Genomic DNA, 11,943 nt, shown 5'->3' on the forward strand with positions numbered 1-11,943 from the left:
TTTTCAGTTTTTTTATTTTTTATATTTTAAATATCCATTTTTTTTACTTTTTATTTTATTTCAGTTTTTTTACTATTTTTTTAAATATCATTTTTTATAATTTTTTTATTTCAATTTTTCTTTTTTACCTTTTTTTTTAAATATACATTTAACACAAATAAATATAGTCCATACAAGTTATTTACTTGTTTCAAATGTCAAAAATATTGTTTGCATAAATAAGATATTAAAACGAAAGAGTTATATAGTATACTTCTAAAAAATCAATCAATAAAAGTGCTATGTGCCAACCATAGTCTTGTCATTATGCCATGAGCTGCCTCGTGGTCTTCCTTGCCAGGCCGGGGGCCAAAATACTGGGTCTTACAGACAAGTGTCAGGTACAAGGTGTGAATAACCATGCAAATTAGCTTGGTACACTCAATAAACAGGTAACCGTAAGATCCTTTGAGACTCATTGAAACATTTCAAAATCACTTGTATTCTCAAAGAATCAGTAAACTGGTAACCAAAGAGTTTTTGGAGGATGGGACATCGTCGCATCACGTTATTTATTTTTGTCATATGTATTTGATACCATGTAAACAATGTTTTGAGCACAATGTAAATTTATTAAATATTCAATACCATGGTTGTAATGCTTTGATCGCTATTATTCAATTGTTATGATACTGTACATCAAAGTCATCCGCCCCCAGACGTTTCTGCCGTTCTGGTTTGGGGGTATGACACTTTACGAATTAGTTCCAAAACCCGCATAATTTCCAGTAAAAATCCCTCCATTTTACTAAGAATATTCATCATTTGAAGTTGATCTTCAAGGTAAAATCAATTTCCTTACATTTTGTTCACTTTTCTTTCAAAAATATCAAGTTTTCTTGCATTTTTCTTCTCCACAAACACTCTTCTTTGAGATTATTCACTTGTATGTTCACGCATGTCGAATTTTATGATAATGGGGGTAGGATTTCACCCCAAAACAACATGCATGTTGTTAGAAGGTGAAATCCAATGATCAAAACCTAAATCAAATTCATCAACTTAAGTTTTATAAGTTTTAAAGATCCCAAACCACATGCATTCAAGTTTTTCATTTAGAAACATCATTTTGAACAAAATAAGTTCATTCATGGTCTTCAAATCATAATGCATGTGATGAATATCAAGCTTAAAGGCTTGATTATCAAAGTACATTGTTAAGAATGTCATCAATGATTTATTCATAAATAAATATCTAAAACTTCTTTTTCTTCTCAAGTACGATTTTTCCCAGAATCCAAACAACAAAACAAGATGATCTGGAAATTTTCAGAAAATAACTCATTTTGCTCAGTTTATTGTAATTTTTGCAAAAACTAGATAAATAATTCATATAAAATACTTTTGATGGTTAATAAATTCTGGTAAATTTCGAATATCACCTATGCACTGAGTAAAAGCTTTTCATGAAGTTGTATGCATTTCTAAGTCTGTTTTCTGTTGATTTCTAATTTATTTTTCTTGAAGGGAAATAAATATCAAAACACCGTTATGAATGTCCAAAGCCATATTTCATAATTTTCGAATATTATAGAGATTATATCGACTCTATGAAAAAATTTCCAAATTTTTCCAAGACAATTTCTTATTTTTCCCGATTTAATGAATATTTAAGGGATTAAATTGATGAAAAATAGCTACACTTATCCAAAAATTATGAAACCTCATAAGAATATCTTCTATTAGATATAGATCATAAATAAAAAGTTTAGTGAATTTTACCTAATGTTTAAAAAATTTTCTCGAATTAATGTTTATTTAAATGAATATAACAAAGAAAAATAGTTAAACTATTTGGAAACCAGCTTTTATATTTTCCCAGATTTCATATGTGTAATAACAGTAGAACAAAAAGTTTGGGAAATTTTTGAAACTTTTCTTATTTATCTCTATTTTGATAGAATAAATACACAAAAATCAGAAAAAGCATGTTAAACTGTTTGAAAATACATTTTATTATTTTTCTTAGATTATATATGTTTCATATCAGTGGTGCATAAAGTTTGGGGAATTTTCTTAACTGACTGATTTTTTTCATGAATTTATATCTATCTAGAGAATTAAATATTGGAAAAACGGTTATGCATATCTAAAATCCATGAAAACTTATCTGAAAACCCTTTAATACTATTAGAACCAGAATCCAAAGTTTGGTAATTTTTATTAATAGTTTAGTATTTTTCATGATTTTATGATTATTCAAGAAATTAAAATGGTGAAAAATAACTAGACAAATCGAAAATTCAAGAAAATTTATATTGGGTTCTTTGAGTTCAGTTAGAATTAAAATACAAAGTTTGGAAAATTTTGGAACTAAACTGATTTAGTTTTTGAATATTTAATCATTGAAACACCACCTAAAATGTTAAATTTTAACATTTCAATAATGGGGATTTCCACTTGAATTTGTTATACAACAAATTGATTCATAGAAATCTAAATTTCACATAAAAATGTTGGTAACTTATCAATATCAAAATTTTGACACAATATTGACGTAATTCTATTGCAGTAGTAAGTATAATAGTATTAGATTTCGGTTAGAAACTCATCAGTGTGTAATATCGTTGTTGTAATCGATAGTGGTACAAGTGGAACGTAGTTCAAGGAATCATTTGCATCATCTCAATGCATTGTGAGTATTCACAACTCTCCCTGTTTTCGGTTTTTATGTTTTAGGGTGGAAAAGCATGTCCGAAAAATTGTTTATTGTTTGTTGCATTTAAATTGATTTGTATCAAACATGATTGCTGTATTTTGCTATGTATGTCTATGGAACTTGAAACATGAGGCCTTATCATCATAAGTCCCTTCCCTTACACTTGACTCCAACCATTAACTCTTTGAGCCAATGGTCATTATGGATAGCACTACTAGGAATTGACAACTCCTCACTCGTCCGATTGCTTGAGTGCATGATACCATATTCATCTATGGAACGATAAGCATAGATCTTGATAGGGCATCAGTCATAGATGCTTGCATGCATCCTAGAACGTAAGATTTTGAGAGATAATTTAATAGCGTTCATTGTTCTTATCTTTTGTAACCCAAATATCCTCTACAGCGGAAGTTCTTCATCGAGCTCTGCTGAGGATTGATTTATTTTGAATCATTCGACACATTCAGATTCATTCTTGAGTTTTACATTACTGTTTTTGCTTTCGTGATTTACCTGTTATAAGATCTAAACGATCTAAGAGTTTGATAAACTCATCAATTGGTATCAGAGCAGGAGGTTGTGTAATTCATACACATCTCTTCTGTGAAAGAAGCGATTAGGGTTTATTCCGCATTAACTGATATTTATCGAGCCGTCACTCCATAATTGCCGTATCTCATTATTTATTCGTTTTGCCCTAATATTACATATTACAAGTCTGATCTTGCAACAGGTTAAACGATCAAGCATGGACGATTCTCAATCCAATCCTATCAACATCTCAAACAGTATTGGATCTACAACGAAGATTCCAATTCTTTACACTCAAGATTACGAGGTTTGGGCGCATCATTTTGAAGACTACGTTATTGGATCTGAAGATAATGGGTATCTAATATGGGAAGCTATTGTTTCTGGACCATTTGCTCATTCAGGAACATCCAGAATCATTAAAACTCAAAAGGAGTATAATGATTTGTTAAAAGATGTAAAAGATGTTGCTCAGGACGAAAAGGAGAAATTTCAGTGCAACATCAAAGCATTGAGGCTGATTCGATTCGCTCTTCAATTTGACACGTTTAGATTGGTGAGCTCATGCAGTACTGCTAAAGAAATTTGGGATCGGCTGCGAGAGCTGTATTCCACAGATGAAGATTTGGAGCACTCAATTCAGACCTTGCTTTCGTCTGGGTTTGGAGAGTTCAAGCAAAATCCTGATGAGTCCGTTACACAGAAGTTTGATCGCTTCAATCATCTTCTCAGCAAGATGATCAAACATGATATCGAAAGGAAGCTTATTGAACAGAAGGTTACTTTTCTAAATGGCTTAAGATCCGAATGGAGAGCTGTTGTGTCTACAGTTAAAGCACACGAGCAATTCAAATCATATTCACTGGTGAAACTGGTGGGAATTCTGAAATCCCAAGAAAAGATAGTGATGCAAGAGAAGAGTGTGGTCTCAAACTTGGGGTCCTTGGCCCTCCTGTCTAAAAGTAAGAATGCAGTAGAAGACGAAGATCTGAACCTGGAGGACTATGATCTAACTTCAGAAGATTATGCTATTGATGGTGTACAATCCCAAAAGGTTCATCAAGAAGAATTTTCCTACCAATAAGAACCGAAATTGGCAGGGAAGCTACAGTTCTGAAAAAGTAAGGGAGGAGCCGAAGACTGAAGAACCAAAGAAAGAGGTGAAGGTTGAAGCGGATTCTGGTGTCAGCTGTTATTACTGTGGAGGAAAGAATCATTACGCCAAAGATTGTGTTTTGAAGAAAATGACAGAGAAAGATGAGGAGAAAGATGAAGAGGCAATCTTAATGAAAAAGCTAGACGAGATTAAAAGGAAGAAAGCTACTACTAATCCTTCTATGAATGCTCTTATTGTACAGGGTTCGGCAGAGGATGATGAGTTCGGTGGCGTACAGGTTTGGTCGACCGACTCAGAAGATGATGAGGTGAGAAAGCCTTCTCATGGAAAGGCTTATGTCGCAAGAGGTGGTGAAAGCAGTGGAAAGTGTCTGATGGTGACTGATATATCTCACATGAGGGGATATAATACTGATGGTGGAAATGAAGACGCCAAGGAGCGAGAGGACTTATGCTTCACAGCAAAACCTCTCAGTGTGCAGATCAGTGAACTTGATGAACTGATCAAGAAGGTACAATCTCTTTTTATTTCATTCAAAATTCCACAGAAATCATATGAAAAGGAATTAAATAACTTGAATTCAAGAATCTCAAATCTAGATAGTTGTTTACCTCAAACACGGGTCACAAATTCTAACCTGACTGACCAAATAAGCAGGGTGTCATCCAAGAGTGAGGAGCGAAGGATGTGGATTGAGCAGAAGGAGTTGGAGATCATTAAGACTAGAGATGAAAACATTTATTTGCAAAGAGACAATTTAAAATTGTTAAAACAAAGGAATGTTTTTTGTTTAATCGCTAAAAGGCTTTATGCTAACATTACTCAACTGCATCTGAATTGTGAAATAGGACAGAAGATACATTGCATGATTTTACCCTTCCTTGAGTTTAAGGAAGATGAAATCGATGGTGAAGCATACAACTATAAAAGTGTTGTATCTTCCGATGATGTGAATCATACTTATATGTGTGGTCTAGACAAAATAGAATCTTTTATAAAGTCCAAAGACCATAAGGACATGCTTAAAGATCTTCTGGATGAAAATGATAAGCTGAAAGTCAAGACCGAAACTATACAAAAATTCGACTCATTGAGTGCCAACTTAAGTTCAGAAAACAAAATTGATGTTGAAAACGCATCTGAACTTAATGTGGACGATGATATGAGTGAAATTTCTGTAGAGGATGAAGTCGACTGTTCAGAATTTGTCAAGAGCGAATCCGAAAACCACAAAAACCTGATTTCTGAAAATTTTGTAGAATTCGCTCGCTTGTCCAAATCTAAGTCGCCAGTCCTTAGAGAAAAGCTGTTGTGTTTCAGAAGGTTAGAACTACTCCAAATCAGGTATATAAAGTCACAGGAGTAGCCGAACATCAAACAGCTGAACTCACCGCCATGGTGAATGAAGACGATGTTGATGGCTGTGATGAGTTTTTTTGGTCAGCTCATATAGACAATGCAGACGAAACAGTTGGTCTGTCAGAGCGAACATCATGGAAAACCAAAGGAAGATATGTGCCAGAGCCGCTGAATAAGCCTGCTAACTTTGACGTACCAAGTACAAGTGGCACTAAAGAAATTCATGTAGAAGAAGTCACCTCCACAAACGAAACCTCATCTATGAAGGGCAAACCGGCTGCCAAGAAGCTGAAACAAAAAGCTAATATCCACAGGCAACCGAAATAGGTGAAAAATCAAAAGCAACAGAGAAAGCTGAGATACAAAAAGAATCTCTCAGAGCGAAAGTAGTTTTGGCGCTATCAAAATACTCATTTCTCATATCCTGATAAAAATTCAAAGTCAGGGAAAAAGACTTTCGGGCCACATGAGGAACACAACCGAAGGGATAGGTTCGGTCCCGAAAGCACCAGCAACCGAAAGGATAGGTTCAGTCCCGAAAGCACCAACAACCGAAAGGATAGGTTCGGTCCCAAAAGCACCAGCAACGGAAAGGATAGGTTCGGTCCCGAAAGAACCAGCAACCAAAAGGATAGGTTCGGTCCGACCAACAACAATCAAAAATCCAACTTCGGCTCATCAGCTAACGGCTACCGAAGATCCAGGTTCGGTCCTTCTAATGACCATAAACAAAAGGGTCATTTCGAACCTCAAGTCAGGAAAAACTCCCATTCTAAATTATCTCTTTCTGATTCTTCTCATTCTCAATCCTCTTCTAAACCCAATTCTGTTCCTGCACAAAATTCAAAATATCAACGAACTTGAAAGGAAAATCGAAGATTTCCTCAGTCAAGGATGACCGAAAGCAGAGTAATGCCCATACACCAGAACCTGAAACCAAAACGACTGTAGCTAACCCTAACAAAATCAAAGTGTTTACTATTAAAAGAAAAGATGAAACAACATTAATAAAAAGAACATATCTTGTTGATGTTTCTCTTACTATTCTTGTTCCTGTGAAAGGCTCACGTGAACCCAAGAAACTTTGGGTTCCTAAATCTGCTTAATTTTTGCAGGTTATAAGTGACGAGCAGTTCGACGAAGAATGGTACATTGACAGTGGCTGCTCATGTCACATGACAGGAAGGAAGGAAGAGCTAAGTGAGTTTCGATCTCTTCAAAATGGTGGCAATGTCAAGTTCGGTAATAACTCCTATGGAACTATAAAGGGTTATGGAATGATAACTAATGGAGATTTCACAATAAGAAAGGTGGCGTACGTTGAAGGGTTGTAACATAATCTCATCAGTGTATCTCAACTGGTGGGAGGTACCGGTCTCAAAGTTTCATTCGACGACGAAGGTTCAGAGATTATAGAGAAGAAATCCAACAAGGTCATCCTCAAATCAGACCGAAAAGGTGAAATGTTTCCTCTAAATCTCAATCCAATCAAAGGAAATCCAGCTATATGTCTGTTGTCCAAAGCTCATTCTGACGAAAGCTGGTTGTGGCACCGAAGGCTCTCACATCTCAACTTCAAAGACATCAACAAGCTTGTCACCGGAGGTCAAGTTCGGGGTCTTCCCTTGCTCAAGTTTGATCGAGAACACTTGTGCGCTGCATGCGAAATGGGGAAACAAAGTCGTCAAAGTCACCCATCTATTATAAACACAAAAGTTGTTGAACCACTTGGGTTGCTTCACATCGACTTGTGTGGTCCATCATCAATCGAAAGCATTGGCGGTAGCAAGTATATTCTTGTTATTGTTGATGATTTATCACGTTTTACATGGGTGTTCTTTCTGAAGCACAAATCTGAAGTCACTCCTAAGCTAAAGATGTTCATCAAGCAGGTTGAAGTGCAACTGAGAAAAGTCGTTCGAAACATTAGGAGCGATAATGGACTGGAATTCAAGAACAAAGAATTTGAAGACTTTTTGGCAGAAAAAGGAACCAGTCACAACTTTTCAGCCCCCTACACGCCTCAACAGAACGGTATTTTCGAAAGGCGAAACCGATCCTTGTGTGAGGCGGCCCGAACCATGCTAAGTTTCGCTTCTCTTCCCTTATATTTCTGGGCTGATGCTATTGATGCAGCATGCTTTACGCAGAATAGGTCTTATCTCAACAAGCGTTTCTCTCTTACTCCTTATGAGATCATCAATAACAGGAATCCGAACGTAAAATTTTTCCATGTGTTCGGTTCACGATGTTTCATCTTCAACTCCAAAGAACATCGTAACAAGTTTGACGTTAAAGCAGATGAAGGAATTTTTCTGGGATACTCTCTTACTTCAAAAGCATACCGGGTTTTAAATAAGCGTTCTAGAAAGATTGAAGAAACATATTATGTGACTTTCGATGATAGCTATGTCAAGAAGCTAAAGACTACTGAAGGAGCAATTGGAGAGATTTTCTCTCAAACAGGTCAAGTCACATCCACGATTGCTAATTTGTTCGATCAGTTTGTGGACTTATTCGATGAACCTGAGAAAGCCACTCTCTCGGAAGCCAAGGCAGCAGATAACAAAATCGATTATCTGAAGCAAATTGTCGAAGATGCAGCCAAAAAAATGGGTGAAGGAGAACAAGTTCCAAACGAACCTCCTCAGCCCAGCACTTCAGCTGAGGGGGAGAATCTATTTTCTTCAAATCAACCGAACTCACACTTTCAGGGGGAGAATTATATTCCTGTAGCACCCGAAAGCTCAGCTACACCCGAAAGTCCTGTAGCACCCAAAAGCTCAGCTACACCCGAAAGTCCTGTAGCACCCGAAAGCTCAGCTACACCCGAAAGTCCTGTAGCACCTGAAAAACCAAATGATTCATCGTCTGTCGAGGGGGAGAATTCCGATATATTCTATGATGACGATAGTCAATCTGAATTGGAAGAAATGGTGAACACCGAATTGGATCCATCCTATGATCCAAACTATCCTCCCCTCATTAAATGGACCAGAGATCATCTTGTATCTCAGATAGTGGGTAATGTATCTGAAAAGGTCCTGACCCGATCTCAAGTGAAAGCAAAGCAATCCTCCCTATTTTCCAAAGTAGAGTTCTGCATGTATAATTCTTTCGTATCCAAAGTTGAACCGAAAACAGTCAATACTGCTCTTGATCATTCTGACTGGGTTCAGGCTATGCAAGATGAACTCAATGAGTTTGAAAGAAACAAGGTATGGCGCCTCATTCCAACACCTAAAGATGCCTCTGTCGTTGGTCTCAAATGGGTATTCAGAAACAAAATGGACAAGGAGGGAAATGTGATTCGAAATAAAGCTCGTCTAGTGGTGAAAGGATATTGCTAGGAAGAAGGAATTGATTACGAAGAAACTTTTGCTCCGGTAGCAAGGCTGGAATCTGTTCGAATATTTCTTGCCTACGCTGCACACAAGAACTTCGAGGTCTACCAAATGGATGTAAAATGCGCTTTTCTGAATGGAGAACTTGAAGAAACGGTTTACGTGGAGCAACCTCCTAGTTTTGTGAATGAAAAGCACCCAAATCACTGTTATATTCTAGACAAGGCAGTTTATGGTCTGAAACAAGCGCCTAGGGCATGGTATGAAACGCTAACTAAGTTCTTAAAGATGTCTAAATTCAAACAAGGTTCGGTTGACCCAACCTTCTTTCGAAAGAAGGAAGGTAACCACCTTATGATAGTTCAAATCTATGTCGATGATATCATCTTTGGCTCGACGAATCCTAGCTTAACAGCTGAATTCAGAAAGCTGATGGAGACTAAATTTGAAATGAGCTCAATGGGTCCGATTAACTTTTTCCTTGGTTTAAACATTAGACAGGGACCCGAAGGCATCTTTATCAACCAGGAAGCATACACCAAGACTCTTCTTGCTAAATTCGGCATGATGGGAGACTCAAAGGTCAAAGTTCCAATGGCGTTCAGCACCAAGCTCACACCATCCTTGGAAAAACCGGCAGTCGATATAACGTTATACCGCCAGATGATTAGGTCCTTGATGTACCTCACAGCTAGCAGGCCTGATATAATGTTTTCTGTGTGTTATTGTGCTAGGTTTCAGGCGAATCCTCGTGAACCACATATGCTAGCAGTGAAAAACATACTCCGGTATCTGAAATGAACCACCTCCCTTGGTCTATGGTATCCTTCAAACTCAGGTTTCTTTGTTCAAGCCTACTCAGATGCAGACCTTGGAGGATGTGGTTTAGACAGGAAAAGCACTACAGGAGGTTGTCAATTCCTCGACGGGAAGTTGGTGAGCTGGCAATCTAAGAAACAAACATGTGTTTCATTGTCTACAGCCGAAGCAGAATACATTGCAGCCGCTTCTTGCACATCTCAAGTGATTTGGATCCAAAGTCAACTCCATGATTATGGACTCAATATGAAAAAGATCCCACTATATTGCGATTCAGAAAGTGCAATTAGGATCTGTCATAACCCAGTGCAACACTCCAAGACCAAGCATATAGCACTGAGGTATCACTTTATTAAGGATCATGTGGAAGATGGAAACGTCAAAATTCACTTTGTTCGAACCACTGATCAACTGGCCGATATCTTCACCAAAGCTCTTCCTGAAGCAAGTTTCAATAAAATTCTACAAGGGCTAGGTATGATGGAATCTGAGTCAGTACCAAAAATTACTTCTCCAATCTAAAAGTTAGAAGCGAAATGAACCGAACGTTCGGGTTCGTTTCACGTGTGTGCCGAAATGAACCGAGCGCTCGGGTTTGGTCATATTCTCTTGTCTTCGCTTATCACTTAAAGGTAGTCTCTTTGGTTGTAAACTTTATGTATACTTTTTCTTGATTTCATCTCTCTTATTTTTCAAAAAAAAAAAATTTCAACCGAAATAGACCGAACGCTCGGGTTCGGTTCCAAATTTAATTTTTCTTTTTGTTTTTGTTTGTTTGTTTCCAAAATATATTGTTTTTCTTTCTTTAAATCAAAAACTCCAAAAATATTTTTTTCTTTTGTTTGCGTTCGCTAATTTCTATGTGTGGACATTTGTGGGCAAATTCTTTTATTAGTTAAGTGTCCCTTGAAGCATGCTGTTGTATGTGTCCAAAGTCTCACCTGATTCTGAATAATAGCCTTATTGACTTGGTATATACAAACCTTGTCTTCCCAATTAGGCTTTTATATTTATTCTAATCATGAGCTACCTTACTCTCTTCTCACATGAGATAAGAGTTTTCTGCTTGGTCCTTATTTTAACAACAGAGGTACATTGGTTTCCTTACACCATCTCAAATATTTTTCTCCATCATATTTCGATCTCATACACATAACCCTTGAGACTCTCAGAAATTACCACTGAGGTTTATGGTTACACAATTTCTGTGTTCATGATCTTAGCTTCGTGCCACTACGTGCTAAGTGAAACCCAAAATTCACTACCTTCTATGCATTGACGGTGAACAATTAAATTTGCTCTAGTTTTCACTACAGAATTGACGAATTTACCCTTGAGGCTGTACCTTGAAATCTCTGAATTTTCTCTTTGTGTGATTCCTATGAAATTGTTAAATCCCATAACATTTCTTCCCCTGAAATCCAATTTTAATTTTTTTTTTTGAGATTTCACCTACAAATATTTTCACCATGCCACTTAAATTCTCTTCACACCTACTTGTTCAACAGACTGCATTGGTCTCACAAGTACTTCAGTCGATTTCTGTCTTATGTCAAGATCAGGAATTCTAAACTGAAGCAAAAGCCACCCAAATTAGCCTGATTAAAAGATGCCTTTCAACACTTCTCAATAAGTGTCTGATCGTAATTCAACGGGAAACCAAACAAACACTTTAAGGTCTCTCTTGACCTTGAACGAAGAGATTCGTGCCCGGGATCCATTGTTTCGTGTCTTTACTGACATGGCAATTTCCCACATATGTGTTGCTTTATTTCTTTTTCTTTTACACACTAAGCATGAAAATCTTTTTTGATTTTCCACAATTCTGGTTTCATTCCTTACAAGGCATTTTTTTCGCAATGGAATTTGAAGTAATAAAAGTGTTGTGGCTCACAATGTTACACATGGTTATTCTACTTTATGATGACATCTCACACTAAAGGGATAAGTTGCTGACTCAGCCGAAAATCCAATCGGTTTGATATTTCAAACGACGCTTGAAAGACAGGCGTGTGAAGTGGAACCGTTTTTGACATTTCAAACGGCGCCTGATGGGAAGGAGTGTGAAACGG

Source organism: Lactuca serriola, chromosome 8, assembly GCF_051521515.1.
Source record: "Lactuca serriola cultivar US96UC23 chromosome 8, Lser_US96UC23_V15, whole genome shotgun sequence".
Lineage (NCBI taxonomy): Eukaryota > Viridiplantae > Streptophyta > Magnoliopsida > Asterales > Asteraceae > Lactuca > Lactuca serriola.